This window comes from Heterodontus francisci, chromosome 16 (genome assembly GCF_036365525.1).
Source record: "Heterodontus francisci isolate sHetFra1 chromosome 16, sHetFra1.hap1, whole genome shotgun sequence".
NCBI lineage: Eukaryota > Metazoa > Chordata > Chondrichthyes > Heterodontiformes > Heterodontidae > Heterodontus > Heterodontus francisci.
Window position 1 is genome coordinate 91,676,870 of NC_090386.1, and position 18,678 is coordinate 91,695,547.

Here is an 18,678-nt window from a genome sequence, read left to right on the forward strand (position 1 = left end):
TTAGTTAACAGCCTTACCTGTTTATACATAAGGTTAAAGTCCAAAGTCATCTTGGTTGAATGGCAAGTTGATTTTTCTGCCAGTTTGGCAGTAACTCCATTTGGAAGCAACTTCTGTTTATGAGATGATTATTATTTTCTCTTTTGCTGTCAGGTGTCCTGCCATTTTCTTTCTTTGTGGTTTGAAAGATTCAAGCCTCCCAGTAGATTCATTTATTGGGTATTGGACACTTCTGTTGAAAGATCCTTTGCTTTAAATGCTGTTTCTACTGTTTCCGCTCTGTTTGTAGTCTGTTGCCATAGGTTGTGCACTGTTATGGTGGACCTCCTCCTCAGAAATGTGCAGGCGAATGTAGCACGCAGCACACCAGAAATATTCTTTCTCTACGCTGTTTTCTACTCCTCAAAGTTAAGCAAAGTGCTTTATGGAATACTTTCCATTTTGAGCATCAAGTGTCAGCATCAGACATAGCACAGGTTAGATACAGAATAAGGCTCCCTCTGCATTACCCCATCAAGTACTCTAAAGGCAGGTATAGCATGGGTCAGATCCAGAATGAAGCTTCCTCTACACTGCGCCATCAAACACACCTAGGATAGGTACAACAGGAATTAGATACAGAATAAAGCTCCCTCCACATTACCCCATCAAACATTCCAAAGTCAGGAACAGCATGGTTACATACAGAATAAAGCTCCCTCTGCACTGTCCCATCAAACACTTGCAGGCCACTTACAGCACAGATACAAATTAGATACAAATTAAAGTTCCTTCTACACTATCCCATTAAGTACTTCAAAGTTAGGCACAGCAGGGATGAGATTCAGAGTAAAGGCTCCCCATATCGGCCCAACCTCATAAACATGCCCACTGTTGTAACAGCATGACTGTTTGCCATTTCTCGCAATAGCTCTCCCATGATCTCTATGAACGGAATGGCCAATTCAGTATCACTTAGTACCAAATTAAGACTATGTTGAAAGACTGAGATAGAGTCATTGAATCATTATGGCACAGAAGGCGGCCATTCGGCCCATCGACTCCATGGGAGGAGACTCGTGTGGATTATAAACACCAGCTCAGACTGGTCAGGTCAAATGGCCTGTTTCTGTGAGGTACATTCTATGTAATTCAATGTAATAACATGCCATCCATTCACCAACTGAGAAACCACATCAGCCGCATTTCCTTTCTCTTCTACTTACTCCGCAATTCTTCAATCAATGTCAAATTGATAAACAGTGCAAAAGGAAGACTTGCATTTATCTAGCACCTTTCACATCCTCAGAATGTCTCAAAGCACTTCACAGCCAATGAAGTACTTTCTGAAGTGTAGTCTCTTGCTGTAATGTAGGAAACACCGACAAGCTCTCACAAAAAGCAGTGCAATAATGACCAGAGTTTTTGTGATGTTGACTGAGAGATAATTATTGGCTAGAGCACCGAGTCTAATTCCCATGCTCTTCTTAGAAATAATACCATAGGATCTTTTGTGCAGACAGGGCCTTGGTTTAAGGCCACCTCTACGAACCAAATGCTGGAAAGTGGGATTAGACTGGGTGGCTCGTTTTTCGGCTGTGCAGACATGATGGGCCAAGTGGCCTCTTTCTGAGCTGAAAACTTTCTGTGATTCTATGAACAGTTCCACATGCAACGCATTAACCAAGATTGTGTGTGTGTGCTCTAGAGTTAGATTTGAACCACCACCACCCCCCCCCCCAAACCTTCTGGTTGAGACAGCCAGCTACTGAGCCATAGCTGACAAATGTGGACCAAAGATGAGATCATATTTGGTTGCGCAAACAGCTGACAGCCCTATTACATTATGTCTAGTACACTGTGACCAGCCAAGGCTGTTGCCTGTAGCAATATTTTCTAAATTTATTGTTGTCATGCAAGATAGCAGTTCTACAGCAACGTCTCAATCCTTTAATATCTTGTTCACCTGATAGAACATGACATCTAATTATACATTTGACAAGGGCCATTCGAAACAAAGAAGATTTTTATGGGTACAGTTGTGACCGCCTTTCATTATCTTCCCTTTCAATACAGTTTGTACACTTCCATTTCTGCTGCAATGCAACTTTATGGCCGCAATTAACCCCTTGATAACCAACTGGGAGTTAGTGGACCCAAGATAGACTGGAGATTAAACCAGCCACCTTCCCAAATCTGCAAGGTTCCACTGGAAAATGAGAAGTGAATTTAGCCACTGCACCATTTGAGCATTGCATTGTCTTTAAAAGAGAACGTAACAAGTCAGAAACATTGCAGCATGTAATTAGATCTAATCACCGGTGTGGAATTTACTAGTAAACAACTGTCCTTTATTTCTCAATGCAACTTGAGTCACAATGTCGCAATCGGTAATCCTGTTGTGTGAGCACTGTCAGTCAAGGACAGAACGTGTTGTCGAGCATTGTCGTCACAAGACCTGACTAAGAGCAAACCCTTGCATGAAACTGGAACTGCATATAACGCAGATAGCGAGGAGTGACTTTGTAAAGTGGTTACTTGGCGAGGAGGTGGGGGTACATTTCTTTTCTACCTTAACCCTTTCTCGATCTCCTTGAAACATTTTCCTGATGCAAGCTTGGTTGAGTTGTAGTCAGGCCTCCCTCGTGCTTCCCTGTGTCTGACCCCTAGCGAAGACACGGTCTACCAATTGGTCCTGCCTCCTTGTAGTTAGCACTTGGTCTCCATTGTATCTCCCTGAAGTTTATAAAAGAAAGAAAGACTTGCATTTATATACCGCCTTCACAACTTCAGGATGCCCCAAAGTGCTTTCCAGCCAATGAAGTAATTCTGAAATATGTTACTGTTGCAATGTAGGAATCACAGCAGCCAATTTGTACATAGCAAAATCCCACAAACAGCAGTGACCAGATAATCTGTTGGATGATGGTAAGTAAAGGCCAGGACACCAGGAGGAACTCACCTGCTCTTCTTCAAATAGTGCCCTGGGATCTTGTACATCCTCCTGAAAGAGCAGGGGAGGAATCCGTCTGAGAGTCACAGAGTCATTTACAGCACAGAAGGAGGCCATTTGGCCCATTGAGTCCATGCCAGCTCTCCCTAGATCAACTCAGTCCGCCCCATTCCCTCGCTCTATCCCCATAGCCTTGCAAGTTTATTTCCTTTAAGTGCCCATCCAATTTCCTTTTGAAATCATTGATTGTTTCTGCTTCCACCACCCAGTGAGTTCTAGTCTGATGTCTCATCCAAAAGCAGATTAGATTGCTCAGATCATAGTGTAGGGCTCAAAGAGAGTGAATATGCTACCAACAGACAACTTACATTATGTAGCACAACAAGCTCCCACAAACTGTAAAGTGATCATGACCTGATAATCTGGTTTTCTTTGGTAATATTGATTGAGGGATAGATATGGGACAGGACATTAGGGAGAACTCACCTGCTCGTCTTCAAAATAACGCCATGGATCTTTTATGTCCACCTGAGATGGAAGACGGGATCTCAATTTAATATCTCACCAGAAAGACTGCACCTCCGACAGTGCAGCACTCCCTCAGTTGCTGCACTAGAACACCAGCCTAGATTTTTGTGCTTAAGTTGCTGAAGTGGGACTTGAATCTACAACCTCCTGACTCTGAGGCAAAAGTTCTACCAACTGAGCCACGCCTGACAACATAGTCCATTGTATCCATCACTCTGTACATAACATACATAAACATACGTTACCTGCTCCTTGACAACTGTTGGAGCTATATGCACAGGGAGCGAATGTTAAAAGGAAGCTAGGAGAAAGACTGAAAATCAGGCAGAAAGTTTTCATACTCTGGGCAATAGACTCATGGAATAAGTTAACAGAGAAGGCAATTGAAATGACACTGTGAATTGGTTCAAGACTCAATTAAAATTGTTTCTGGAGCAGGTTGGCTTTGAGGGAAATGTTGATTGTTAAGTTCTCATCCTTCTGTTCAAATCCCTTCATGGCAGCACCTCTCCCTATCTCAGTGTCATCCTCCAGTCCTATGATCCTTCAAGATCTCTGCTCTCCTCCAATTCTGGAATTTTCAACCCTGATTTTCATTGCTCCAATTGGTGATCAAGTCTTCAGTAGGGTTGCCAGTTTCGATCAAATGAATTTCTGGAAGTTTCTCCACATGACCTTCTGCCTCCATCTGCCCTGCTCCCCACCCTTGGCCAACCCACACATCCAGCCTTGGGGTTCCCCTCCCCACTTCCCACAGCCAATTGGAAAGCAAAAAGGCTCTACACTACCTAATTGGATGATTCTTAACTCTCAGTCAAATAGCCTTTTCTCCCTCATCGCCGATATTTTTATAACTAATGAACAAAAGTTTTCAAAGAAAATGAAAAAATGCACAATATTTTTTTGATGCCTCAATGATTTTTCTCCAGGGTTGCTCACAGCTCAGTCCTGGAGATTAATCTTCAATTCTGGTAACCTTAATATTCAGCTGTTTAGGCCTTAAGCTCTGTAATTCCCTCCTTAAATCTTTCTACAGTTCATTCTTTAAGTTACCCCTCAAAAACCTACCTCTTTGACTCAGCCTTTGGTCACCTGTCCTAATTGCTTCTTCAAAGGCTCGGTGTCAAATTCTGTTTGATAACACATTTGGGACATTTTACTGTGTTAAAGGGGCTAACTAAATGCAAGTTGTTGTTGTCTTGCAGCAGGTGTGTGCTGGAAGGGTCACAGGTCATCAGACCCATTAAGTTCATAAGGTAAAGATTGGCTTGAGACGGCACCAAAGCTCAGACTTCAGATGATAGTTGTGAATTGCTAGCGTCACAATCCCATATGGGTTTGCTTGGCGTGCTCCCCGTGTGGTGACAGACCTGCCCACCGCTGTGCTAATTCTGACAGCGGCAGGACGAGGCCCTTAATTGTGCCTTAATTGCCCACTCAAGGGCCTCAATTGACAGCAGGGCTGGAAGGTCGTTCACCGGCCTTCCTACCCTGTACTTAATTGAGGTGGAGGCAGGAAGGTGGAGGGCCCCCACCCCACCACCATCCGGCCCCCTACCCGATGTGGGGGGAGTGGATAAAATTCCCCCCAATGTGTTTGGTTGCCGCATCATCAATAGTTGGAAATCGAAGCAGGAAATGCAAAAGAAATGCATTTAAAAATTGTTCGTAATTTACAAAAATGGCGCAGTGTTTATTTAATGAACAATTATTGATAAAGTTTGCAGCTTTTGTGGCTTTTAAAGTTAACTGTTGCAGTAGCTAAACATTTTTATTAGCTATCTTATAAAAACACTCTGCTTGGTACTTGAGGTTTTGTTTGGACTTTGGTAACTGTGAGGAACTTCACAGTGGGTACCTCAGTATGTTAATACAAAAAAAAATGGAACCCCTTTTTGCCTATCATATGATAAAACAATTTAACAACCGTTACCTCTCCCCCTGATGATTCTGTGGGGCAAACACACCACTGGGAAAGGCCCCAGGTTTGGCGGTCAGACGGTGCCTCACAAGGTGCTAAAACAATTGGTCTCAACAGCCCTCTGTTTACGGCGTCCAAATTCATCATAAAGTTCCACTCCAGTGACCTACTGCCCTGCTGCCGGGATGACAATCAACGACAAGCTCAGGATTGACCATCCAAACAGTAGAACAATCTGCATCGAGAATCATAAAATGATACACCACAGAAGGAGGCCATTCGGTCCATCGTCCCCGTGCCAGCTACCTGAAAGAGCTCTCCAATGTTCCTCTGCCTTGCTCCATCCCCCCTCACCCCGCAATTTTTTTCTTTTTCAACTATATGTACAATTTCCGTTGCAAAGTTAATATTGAATCTGCTTCCACCTCACCACCTCCCACCCCCCTCCCCCACCAGATCACAACAACTTGCTGAGTAAAAAGAATTCTCCTCACTTCCCTTTGAGTTCTGTTGCCAATTATCTTAAATCCATGTCCTCTGGTTACCAACCTTCCTGTCAATGGAAACACTTTCTCCCCATTTGCTCTATCAAAACCCTTCAGAATCTCTGTGAAGTGTCCCGTTAACCTTCGCTGCTCTAAGGAGAACAATCCCAGTTTGTTGAGTCTCTGCACATGACTGAATTCTCCCATCCCTGCTAATTGACCACTATCCAGGCACAGTGGGGAGAATTAAGTTGGTGAGATGGATACCAAAGAATTCCCATAGATTAGTATCTTCAGAAAGAGGCGTGGGTGGGGGGGGTGGAATCTGGAGTTGGGGCAGGAGGCTAGGTGGGCAGGAGGGGGAGTAAGTATAATTAGAAAAAGGAACTAGAGCATAACATTTTCCAGCACATACACTACTGTGTACAAAGTGTCGCCAGACATAAAGAAGCCCCTCGCTTCCTCTATGCACTGTTCAAGTTAACTGACTAGACCTATATTTTATAGATTGGTGACTGTAATGTACTGAATAGATTTTTAGTCCTGCGTCTGTACCTGGGCACCTCTATCAGGTGGGTTGCAACACGCACCTGTGAAGGAGCACTGCCAACCTCCCAGACAAATCTTTTCTAGAATGTTTATGTTCATCCCGGTCAAAGCAGGTCCCCCCATTCAGAACCAGTGAAAACCAAAAAACCCCCCGTTGGAACCAGCTCACTGAAGGTTAACTCAGCTTTCTAATTTGTAAATACTCTGACCACACACATTCAATATAAATGAAACTGCAGGAATTAAAGGCACATTGATATCTTGTGAACAAGAGCCATCCCTCTGCACTAAGTGGGGAGTTGGGTGGTTGTGGGTGGGGCTCTTAACCAAAGATTGCCATCTCTCACCCTTCTGCCTGAGGACCCCTTTCATGCACACGCCCAGTAAAGTGTCAGAGCACAAGACCACAAGGTGAATGTAGAAGCATCATTCACCACCAAAACAATATGAAGATAAAAGGAAGAATGAATTGCATTTATATACCACCTTTTCCAATGTCCCAAAACACTTTACAACCAATGAAGTACCTTTTGAAGTGTAGTTACTTTTGTAGTGTAGAAAATACGGTAGCCAATATGCACAGAGCAACGTCCTACAAACAGCAATGCGATAATTAACAGATAATCTATCTTTCTGGTGTTATTTGAGTGATAACTGTTGACCTGGTCACTGGGAGAACTCCCTTATACTCCTTCAAATAGTGCCGTGGTCTGTTTTATATCCAACTACATGGGCAAGTGGGAGTTTGGTTACATGTCTCATCCAAAAGACAGCAATTGTATCAGTGCAGCTTTCATTTAGTACTGCACTTAGATATGTTCAAGCCTCTGGAATGGCACCTGAACCCACCTACCTTCTTTATTCAGAGGTCAGAGTGCTGCACTGAGCCACAGCAGATACTTGAAATGCTTCAAAAACAACAAAGTTAAAGCCCTGTCAGAGAGATTCATCTGGGCCTCTTTTTAAAAAAATAATTCTTTGCATGCGGGTGTCACTGGCAAGGTTGGCATTTATTGCCCATCCCTAGCTGGGCATGAGAAGGTGCGGGTGGACCTTCTTGAACTGCTGCAGTCCCTGTGGTGAAGGTGATGCTGTTGGTTTGAGAGTTCCAAGATTCTGATCCAGCGACGATGAAGGAACGGCCGATATACTTCCAAGTTGGGATTGGTGTGTATGACTTGCAGGGGAACACGGTGGTGACGTTGCTCCCATGTACCTGCTGTTGATTGCTGACTAGTAGCACCAAACACCTGGTTTATTATGATGTCTGCTGTGTGCAGCAAGACAGAACCACAAATGAACAGACCCGCAATGTTTGATGCCATGATACACTTTGTACCTTTGTCATCATTGCTGACAGTAGATAGAACTTCACAGCCGTTTTCCTGAGCAGTGACTCGTGAGGTAATTGTGAGGCTTTCGATAAGGTCCCACATAAGAAATTAGCATGCAAAATTAAAGCACATGGGATTGGGGGTTAGGTACTGACATGGATAGAGAACTGGTTGGCAGACAGGAAACAAAGAGTAGGAATAAATGGGTCCTTTTCCGAGTGGCAAGCAGTGACTAGTGGGGTACCGCAGAAATCAGTGCTAGGACCCAAGCTATTCACAATATATATTAATGATATAGAGGAGGGAATTAAATGTAATATATCCAAATTTGCAGATGACACAAAACTGTGTGGGAGTGCGAGCTGTGAGGAGGATGCAGCGAAGCTCCAGTGTGATTTAGACAGGTTGAGTGAGTGGGCAAATACATGGCAGATGCAGTATAATGTGGATAAATGTGAGGTTATTCACTTTGGTGGCAAAAACAGAAAGGTAGATTATTATCTGAATGGCGATAGATTGGGAAAGGGGGAGGTGCAGCGAAACCTGGGTGTCCTAGTGCACCAGTCGCTGAAAGTAAGCATGCAGGTGCAGCAGGCTGTTAAGGCAAATGGTATGTTGGCCTTCATAGCGAGAGGATTCGAGTACAGGAGCAAGGATCTCTTGCTGCAATTATGCAAGGCCTTGGTGAGACCACATTTAGAGTATTGTGTGCACTTTTGGTCTCCTTATCTGAGGAAGGATGTCCTTGCTACAGAGGAAGTGCATCGAAGGCTCACCAGACTGATTCCTGGAATGGCAGGACTGACGTCTGAAGAGAGGTTGGGTCGTTTAGGCTTGTATTCGCTAGCGTTTAGAAGAATGAGAGGGGATCTCATAGAAACCTATGAAATTCTAACAGGACTGGACAGACTAGATGAAGGAAGGATGTTCCCGATGGTGAGTGAGTCCAGGACCAGGGGTCACAGTCTAAGGATAAGGGGTAAGCAATTTAGGACTGAGATTAGGAGAGATTTCTTCACCCAGAGAGTAGTGAACCTGTGGAATTCTCTACCACAGAAAGCAGTTGAGGCCAAATCATTAAATATATTCAGGAAAGAGTTAGATACAGTTCTTAGGGCTAAAGGGATCAAGGAATATGGGGAGAAAGCGAGAACAGGGTACTGAGTTTGGATGCTCAGCCATGATCGTATTGAATGGCGGTGCAGACTCGAACTGCCGAATGGCTTACTCCTGCTCCTATTTTTCTATGTTTGTCTGTTTCTATCCACTTTTGCATGATACAGAATCATAGAGTCATTTATGGCACAGAAGGAGGCCATTTGGCCCATCCAATCCATGCCGGCTCTCCAGAGAGCAATCCAGTCAGTTCCACTCCCCTGCTCGATCCCCGTAGCCCTGCAATTTTATTTCCTTCAAATGGCCATCCAATTTCTTGTTGAAATCATTGATTGCCTCCGCTTCCACCACCCTCGTGGGCAGCAGGTTCCAGGCCATTACCACTCACTGCTTAAAAAAGTTCTTCCTCACATTCCTGCCTGCATCTCTTGGCCAAAACCTTCAATCTCTGTCCCCTAGTCCTTGTACCATCAGTCAATGGAAAGAGTTTTCCTTGTCTAACTTATCCAAGCATGTGCATCCTCCTCGGCATCCTCCCCAAACCCCCAGAAATCAGGTGGAAAATTCTCAGGTGATCCAACCCAAAAAACTTTCTTGCAAGCTTTCTATATGAAGCCACTAGGGGGCAGTGAAGCAGCAACAAAAGCATCTACAGAGAAGGTTCTCAAGAGGGCCAATGAACATTTTATCTTTAACAGAGAGTACATGATGTGCTGTCCACCTGACCTTCCATCGTGCAACCCCTTTAGACAAGACCATAGGCACAGAGGTTGCCTTGCCCTTCCAGGAATATTGCACAATCTGTTTGGAAGCAACATGTAACTGAATGGGCTCAGTGAGTAAATGCACCTTGGCTGTGGGTCATGAACTGTGCACAGGAAAGTCCCAGGTTCGTTCCTTTATCTTGGATGTGTTGGCTGATACCAACGCCAAAAGTGAATACATTTTCTATTACTCCCAAGCCCCTGATTGGTGGGCTCGCTAGATGTGATTGTATTCATGTACGTGCAGCCATGAGATTTCCTGCAGTTTGTATTTCTAGAAAAATCATAATTAAGTTATTTTTTAACTTTGGGGCATTTGAATTAGTTGGGAAATATCAGGCTTGACTGAGTGAGCGCCCTGGGGCAGACGGTTGTGGGCTTGAGCTCCACCATCCCCTCCCACCCCAGTTTTACCCCAAGACTTGAGGACACAATCTAGGCTGGCACTTCAGTGCAATACTTAGGGACATGGGAACAGCAGAAGGCCATTCGGCCCCTCAAGCCTGCTCCACCACACAATTAGATGATGGCTGATCTGTACCTCAACTCCACTTATCTTCCACGTCTCTCAATATCATTCTCAGCAAATATCTCTCCAACTCAGTTGTGAAAGCTCCAATTGACTGAGCATTCAAAGAATTTTGGGAGACATGATTCCAGATTCCCACTACCCTTTGTATGAAAGAACACTTCCTGATTTCCCTCCTGAATGGTCTGGCTCTAATTTAAATATGTCCCCTTGTGCTTGATTCCCTGACCAGAGGCAATAAATTCTCTTTATCTGCCCCATCAAATCCTTTCAGTTGCTCGATCAGATCAGCACTCAGTCTTCTGTACTCAAGGGAATTTAAGGCAAGTTTTTTCAAGCTGTCCTCATTATTTAACCTTCAAAACCTCAGTGTCATTCTGAAAGATGGCAGGGGTATTTTTCACCCTCATCATTTGGACAAATCGCCTGCTTAATTTGGGTGGGGTCTGTACCTGGTGGGTGGGCCAGCTCCACTAGCTCCCACTACTACATTACCACAGCAACTACATATTGTTGTCTGTAAAGTGCTTTGGTTTGTCCTGAGGTGGTGACTGGCACTATATAAACACAAGTTCTTTTTCTCTTCCTGGTGACTCCCGGAAAGGAGGAATCGATGTTCCAGGAATCCACACCAACACTTGGAGGACAGGTGGTGCCTGTGGAAAGAAGCCACATTGTGAGTCATTGAGTTCAAGAGAAAGGGAGATGAAGAGGAAATGAGGACGGCACAGACACGATGGGCCAAGTGGCCTCTTTCTGTGCCTTAAACTTTCTATGATTCTAAGAAGAGGAATACACAATCATTATAGTCACTCCCAAAAAAAGGTAGGTGTAACTAGCATAAATAATACAAAAGCAAAATACTGCAGATGCTGGAAATCTGAAATAAAAACAGAAAATGCTGGAAATGCTCAGCAGGTCTGGCAGCTTCTGTGGAGAGAGAAACAGAGTTAAAATTTCAGGTCAGTGACCTTTCGTCAGAACTGGGAAAAGTTAGATGTGTAATAGGTTTTGAGCAAGTGAAAGAGGGGAGGGTGGGAAGCAGAACAAAAGGGAAGGTCTATGATAGAATGAAGGGCAGGAGAGATTAAATAACAAAAGGGTTCGGGGTGTAAGGCCAAAGGGACTAGTATTAAGACAAGTAAAGAAAAATAAGATGCGTCTGGAGGAGGCGTGAATGGCAGAGTCATGTATAGCTGCTGTCCGAGACTCTAACTAATGATGATAGTGAATTCCAGCTCAGTTTATGACAACTTCTGTGATATCAGATAAAAGGAGGGAGTGACTCCCTGCAACTTCCAAAGGGAAAATTATCCTTTGGTACTGACTGCACGTTGTCTTATTGTGCCAAATTCCACCCACAATTCTTGGACCATTCTGAAGAATATATCACTCCTATTTTTATTGATATGGGTTTGCTGAATTTTGTCTCATGGATGACTGAGACTAAGGTCATGTACTTGAGGCAAAGACATTTCCTATGCTTCATGGACAGAATCAATCTGGTAATATTGTTGATACTGCATCACAAATTGAATACACCTTCTGGCCCAATGTGTGATCTTCTCTGTCCCCAATCATTTCTTCTCTTAACTTGTCTCTCTTGCTCCTCCTTATCTTCAAATACTCCACTCAATGTGCCCCTCCTTACAGTGTTGGCGAAGGGTCCTCAGACAAGATGTTAACCTGTCCCTTCTCTCCACAGATGTGGCCTAACCCTCTGCGTGCTTCCAGCATCTTCAAGATTTCGCCTGTGGTTCATCCGTCCCTGTGCTGAAATCGTTGACTCACTACTCTTAACCCATTCTTTCCCAGGGCTTCCAAACTGTAGAACATTTCACCCCATTTCCCCTCTCATCTCTTTTACTTTCTTTCTCAACCTGTAGTTTTGTAAGTTGACCAATCACCTTATTTTCTCAATTGAAAACAAACCGCTCTCCCCTGCAAACTCTCTCTTGTCTCACTTTATGTTAAATTTGTAGAGGACCCTGGTCAGGCTGCACTTATAGCGCCATGCACAGTTCCAGACTGCACACTATAAAAAGGATGTAGAAGCACTGGTGAAAGTGCAAGTAAGATTTACAAGAATGGTACCAAAACTGAGAAGATACAGATATTGGGAAAGATTGAACGGGTTAGGGCTTTTATCCGTAGAAAAGGGAAGACTTAGAGGAAACCTGATTGAGGTCTTTAAAATTATGAATTGTTTGGACACGGTAGATGTGGAGAGAATGTTTCAAGTTGTCAAAGAATCCAAAACTAGGAGCCATAAATACAAGATGGTTACTAATCAACCTAATTGGGAAATAAGGAGAAATATCTGTAGTCAGGGAGTGGTTAGGATGTGCAACTCATTATCACAGGAGGTGCTTGAGGCAATTAGGTTAGATACTTTCAGAAGGAAACTAGACGAGTACAGGAGAAAAAGGGAATAGAAAAATATGCTGAAAGGCTGAGATGTGGAAGATGGAATGGAAGGAGACTCATATGGTTTGTAAGCACCAGTACAGACTAGTTGGGCCAAATGGCTTGTTTCAGTGCTGTATATTCTGTGTAATTCTATGTCATCTTTATTTTATTGCTGACATTGTCAGCTATTGCACGTCCACTGGAATTTGCTAGTTAACAGCTCAGAGTCAGAATGCTGACTGAATATTCTTCATTCCTAGCCAGGGACCCTGAATCCTGTTGTCTCGCCCCATCACTGCCCCTAACTGAGATCAGCTAACTCAGCATAGACCGTGGGTCAGAGTTTGGATCTCCTGATCAACCTGGCCCAGTTCTACATTGCACGACATAGTTACCAACTATGTCATTGCAGGAGCTCCACATTAATTTGTTTGGAGAAAGCATAATAGGTTACATTATATCCAGTGCACGTGGGGAAAATGAAACCATTCACCTCCCCATGGTGAACATTGATATTATCTGTAACACCAAAGGTGACAAACAATGCATATGCAATCAAGGATAAGACTGAGCTTGTTGTAATTGTAGCTGTGCAGCAAGGGGTTTATAGAACTCCACCCAGTTACTGATTGTGATTCACTCTGGATCCAGACAGACGGGTTGCTTATCATTCCAGATGATGTCACTGCTGGAGACTGGAGCATTTTACTCTTTTTAAAATTTGTTTGTGGGGTGTATCCATTGCTGGCGAGGCCAGCATTTATTTCCCCTCCTTAATTGCCCTTGAGAAGGTGGTGGTGAGCTGCCTTCTTGAACTGTTGCAGTCCATGTGCTGTAGGTATACCCACAGTGCTGTTAGGAAGGGAGTTCCAGGATTTTGACCCAGCGACAGTGAAGGAACGGCGATATAGTTCCAAGTCAGGATGGTGTGTGAGTTGGAGGGGAACTTGCAGGTGGTGGTGTTCCCATGTATCTGCTGCCCTTGTGGTGGTAGGGTGGTAGGTGCTGTCGAAGGAGGATTGGCAAGTTGCTGCAGAGCATCTTGTAGATAGTTTTGCATAGTACACACTTTTGTACTCATCACAAGCAAAATGTGTTTCCCAGGTCAGTTAGAATATGATCCGGCGCAAAATAATTTTCCCTCACTTCTGTTCCATCACCTGTTAAAATATCTCGATGCACTTAATATATTGACTCACTTTCTGACGTGTGGTGTAGAGACTGTTATCATGTAGGCAATGTAATGTAGTGTACTGGTGACTTCAATTTTAAGAAACGGTACCTTTATGAGATCAGGCCACTGATGCAACTGATGACATCATCATATATATATAAGGAGGAGACACCATTTTGAGGCTCACTCAGCACATGTCTTTACAGAGAACAGACACACACCAGTGAGGAAAGACCTGTACCTGAAATCATGCAATGTAAATAAGTAAGACAATGAATAATGTTTGTGTTGAGTCCAAATATAAAGCCTGCATTTGTCATTTAAGGAAGACTTATGAACACTGCACAGCACTACAATTTCTGGTGACAGGATGGGATTCAAACTTTTACACCATGCTGGACCATACGTCGACGATAGCTTTGGTACACTCACAGACACTGGAACTGACGATGATTGTGGCTCAGCGACGAATGCTCTTACAAGATAATTACAACCAAAGGCAAATGCTCACTGCGAAATTTATGTCTTCAGGCAAGCAAAACAAGATCAGTTGCTCCTGAGTCAATTACTGCAGGGAGTAACCCTTGACCACTACCTGACGAAACTCAGAATTCTGAGTCAAAATTGCAACTTCAGAGAAGTGAGCAAAGAAATCATCTCCCAGATCATTATAACTTGCCAATCACCAAGACTAAGAAGGCAAGCTCTTAGAGAGGGCGAATCGTTAAACTTGCAAAGGCTACTCGATATTAGCAGAATGCTGGATGCCAGCGAAAGACAAGCTGACGTCTGAGAAGGGAAAGAGGCAAATAACACAAGATGAGAATCCCCTAAGGCCGTCAGGATCATCAACAGAATCCGTGAATGCCACAAGAGGAAGGTTTCACGTAAGAAACACAAGGGCACAGAGAAAACCTAGAGAAGGTCCAAGGCACGTCAAGGAAACCAAGACAGAGATTACAGTCACATCACATTTGAAAATGCAATCATGGTGATGGTACATATCCTCACTATAAAACTTGTCCTGAGAGGAAAGAAGTGTAAAGCCTGCGGAAAAACGGGACATTTCACAAGAGTATGCCAATTGATGCCTGCAGAAGACATTAATAGAGTCAATGTCAGAAGAAAGATTACATCTTCGCGCACAAGAGAAGATTTTTGTTGTTCACAACCACAAGTACCAATGCCTGCCCATGTGCAATGTGCTCATAGGCAATTTGACAATCTCTGCAGTAATTGACTCAGGAGCAACAGTTAATGTAATGGATGCCCCAACATCCCACAAGTAACAGAGAAAACTGAAAGCTGTTATCTAAAATCTTCTACGGATCTATGTTGTAGACTCATGCAAGGGAAATCTGCTAAGTTTCGAAACTGCCAACGAATTGAAGCTGATCACGATCAACACCATCAGAGGACTGAACGACCTGATGAAAGAAAACATCCTGAAGAAATATCCACAATTATTTGAACGCACCGGAAAGGTGAAAAACAAGAATATCAAGCTCCATACAGATGAGTCAATCCAACCTAAATAACAGAAAGACAGGAGGATCCCATTCCATACCAGAAAAGACGTGCAGAAAGATTTGGACAGACTGGAGAAGTTGGACATCATTGAAAAGACAGAAGGGCCAATGCCATGGATCAGCCCAATTGTTGTAGTCCCCAAACCCACAGGACAAGTACGAATTTGCAAGGACATGAGACAGATCAACAAAATGATAAAACGAGAAGGGCACCCAATGCTAACGCTAGATCAGATGAGACATGAATGGGTCAACAATCTTCAGTACTCTAAACGTGACCATCTGATATCACCAGTTTATGTTAGACGAGTCCAGTTGATACATAACTACTTACCGTACCCACGTTGGATTTAGAAGGTACAAGCACTTAACGTTCAGAGTAAACGCAGCCTCTGAAATTTTTCCATCAGCGGTAGCAGAACTACTTACAGGCCTGAATGGAATCAAGAAAGTCTCAGATGACATTATTGTATACGGGAGAACACAAGCAGAACATGACAAGCACTTACAAGCAGTGTTGGATTGACTCCAAGTGCACAATTTGTGATTAAATAAAGTGTATTTTTTTCTGCTTCGGAAGTGAAGTTCTACGGGCACATATTTAACGAAAAAGGTCTATCTCCAGATTCTAAGAAGGTGAAGGCAATCTTGAATGCAGATCCTCTCGCAAATGCAAAACAAGTCAAATCTCTCCTAAGATTAGCATCGTACATCGCGAGATTGATGCCAGAGTATGCCTCCATCACAGCCCCACTTCAACAGCTCACTCGACAAGATGTCAATTGGAAATGGGATGAGGCAGAAGTGCAAGCATTTCATAACTTAAAGAAAGCTCTGACAAATACACAAACAATGCCTTATTCCGATCACAGAAGACACACTGAGTTGATAGTAGATGTCAGTCCAGTTGGTCTTGGAGCCAGCTCTACCAAGATAACAACCGATATCATATGCAAGCAGATCATTGATGGACACAGAAACAAGATATTCACAGACAAAGAAATGCTCGCAGTTATATGGGTTGTAGAACATTTCCACAGATACCTGTAAGGAGCAAAGTTTAATGTTGTGACAGATCACAAACCATTGCTGGGCATTTTTACAAAACAGAAACCAATGTCCGCAAGAATTGAGAGATGGAGATTGAGACTCACACCGTACAACTATCAACTAATATACAAACCAGAAAAAGGTGAAGAGAACCCAGCTGACTTTTTAAGTAGAAATATAATCAAAGACCATCTTGTTGAGCCTAAACTAGTCATTGACTACCTAAATTATATATGTGGTCACACTGTGCCTAAGGCCATGACAATGGATAAAGTAAGAGAAGAAAGAAGAAAGAGTAAGAGAAATAGGAGAAGAAACAGGGAACGATGAAACTCTACAACTTCTCACAAAAGTTTTACAAACACAGAAGCATGACGATTGGAAACACCCTGATGTGAAAGTATACCAATCATGCAAGGAAGAGTTCACAGCACATGACGACCTCATACTCAGAGGCAACAGAATTGTCCTCCCTACATCATTAACGAAAAAAGCAATTGAGATCGTGCGTGCAATGCATCATGGAATCATAAAGACAAAAAGCCTTCTGCGAGAGATGATATGGTTCCCTGGAATTGACAAGGTAGAAGAAGCAGTAAGAGAATGTATACAATGACAGGTTACCATGAATGAAGGTACAGAGAAGCCTGAACCACTTAGGATGACACCCTTGCCCAAGAGGCCCTGGAAGGAAGTGCCAGCTGATTTTTTAGGACCTTTTCCCTCTGGTGAATACATTTTAGTCATAATAGATGACTACTGTAGATATTCAGAAATAGAAATTGTGACATTGACATCTGCAAAAGCAACTCTACCCAAATCTGATGCCATTTTTACAAGACAAGGGATACCTCATATAGTAAGAACAGACAATGACCCGTCATGAATTTGCCGAATTTGCTACCCATTTAGGATTCACCCATCGAAGAATCACACCCTTATGGCTGAGAATGAATGGAGAGGTAGAATGTTTTAATCGCATCCTAATGAAAACCATATGAACAGCTCATGCTGAAGGAGAGAGCTGATAACAACAACTCTTTAGATTTCTAAGAGCCTACAGGACAAGCCCTTATTCGACTACAAATATATCACAAAGCTTCGCTGTGAACAGAAGGCAGATAAAGTGCGAATTGCCACAATTCACAACCCTACACACACTCAATGGAAAGTTTGAAAGATAGAGACAAGAGTCAAAAACAGAGGATTAGGATGCATACAGACCAATGGTTGCATGGAAAAGATAGTTGAGGTAAAAGAAGGACACAATGTCCTGGTTTGGCAAGAGAAAAAAATCGAAGATTAGCTCACCATTTGACCCAAGAGTGATTACGGCAGTTCAGAGAAAAGGAAACATGATCACAGCAAAACAGGGGAAACTTTAAATTTAAAAGGAGCTAATGTAATGTAGTGCAGTGGTGAATTCACCTTTAAGAAACTGCACCTTTAAGAGATCAGGCCACTGATGTAACTAATGATATCATCAGACATAAAAAAGGAGGAGACAACATTCTGAGGCACACTCAACACATGCTTTACAGAGAACAGACACACACCAGTGAGGAAAGACCTGTACCTGAAATCATGCAATGTAAATAAGTAAGACAATAAATGATGCATGTGTTGAATCCAAATATAAAGCCTGCAGTTGTCATTTAAAGAAGACTTATGAACACAGCATAACACGACAGGCAAGAACACCAGTCATTATGCAGCAACAACAGGATCCCACAAACAGCGAAAGGACAAATGAACAGTTAATCTCTTCTTTGGCAGTTTTGGCTGAGGAAGGAATGTTGGCCAGAAACATAGAGCTGAATTTTCCCAGCCTTGTAGTGGAGGGCTTGGTGGTGGCGGGGAGGGGGGGGTGGTGGTGTCGAGGGGTGGGGGGGCGGTTGTGGGGGTAGACGCGCGGTGTGGGGGGTTTGGAAAATAGGGGAAGCTGTGTTAGGATGGCTCCCCAGTGCATTCCTGACATTGGGATACTTTCCCAAGGAGCAGGCTGGGAAGTGGATTGGCTGCTCACTCCACGGAGACAGGCAGCCAAGTAACATTGTTAAGGCCCCTACTGGGGCTATTTTGCAGCCTTACTGGAATTTTGCTAGAAGCAGAGCAGACACCTCCCACCCCACCTCCCGCACCATGTGAGCAGACCACCAGCTCAATGGCAGTGGCCGCCCTGCAGCAGATCTGGGTCCACTGTAACCAGAGGCTCTGTGCCCCAATGACGAGGCCGCAGGCAGGAAAGTTGCACCCGCAGCCCAAACAATTCCTCTGGAGAGGCTTTCCCTCCACTCCTGGGGCCAAGCAGCTTCACCCCTCAGAATTTTGTGTTTAAATATACAGCTCTGAGGGTGC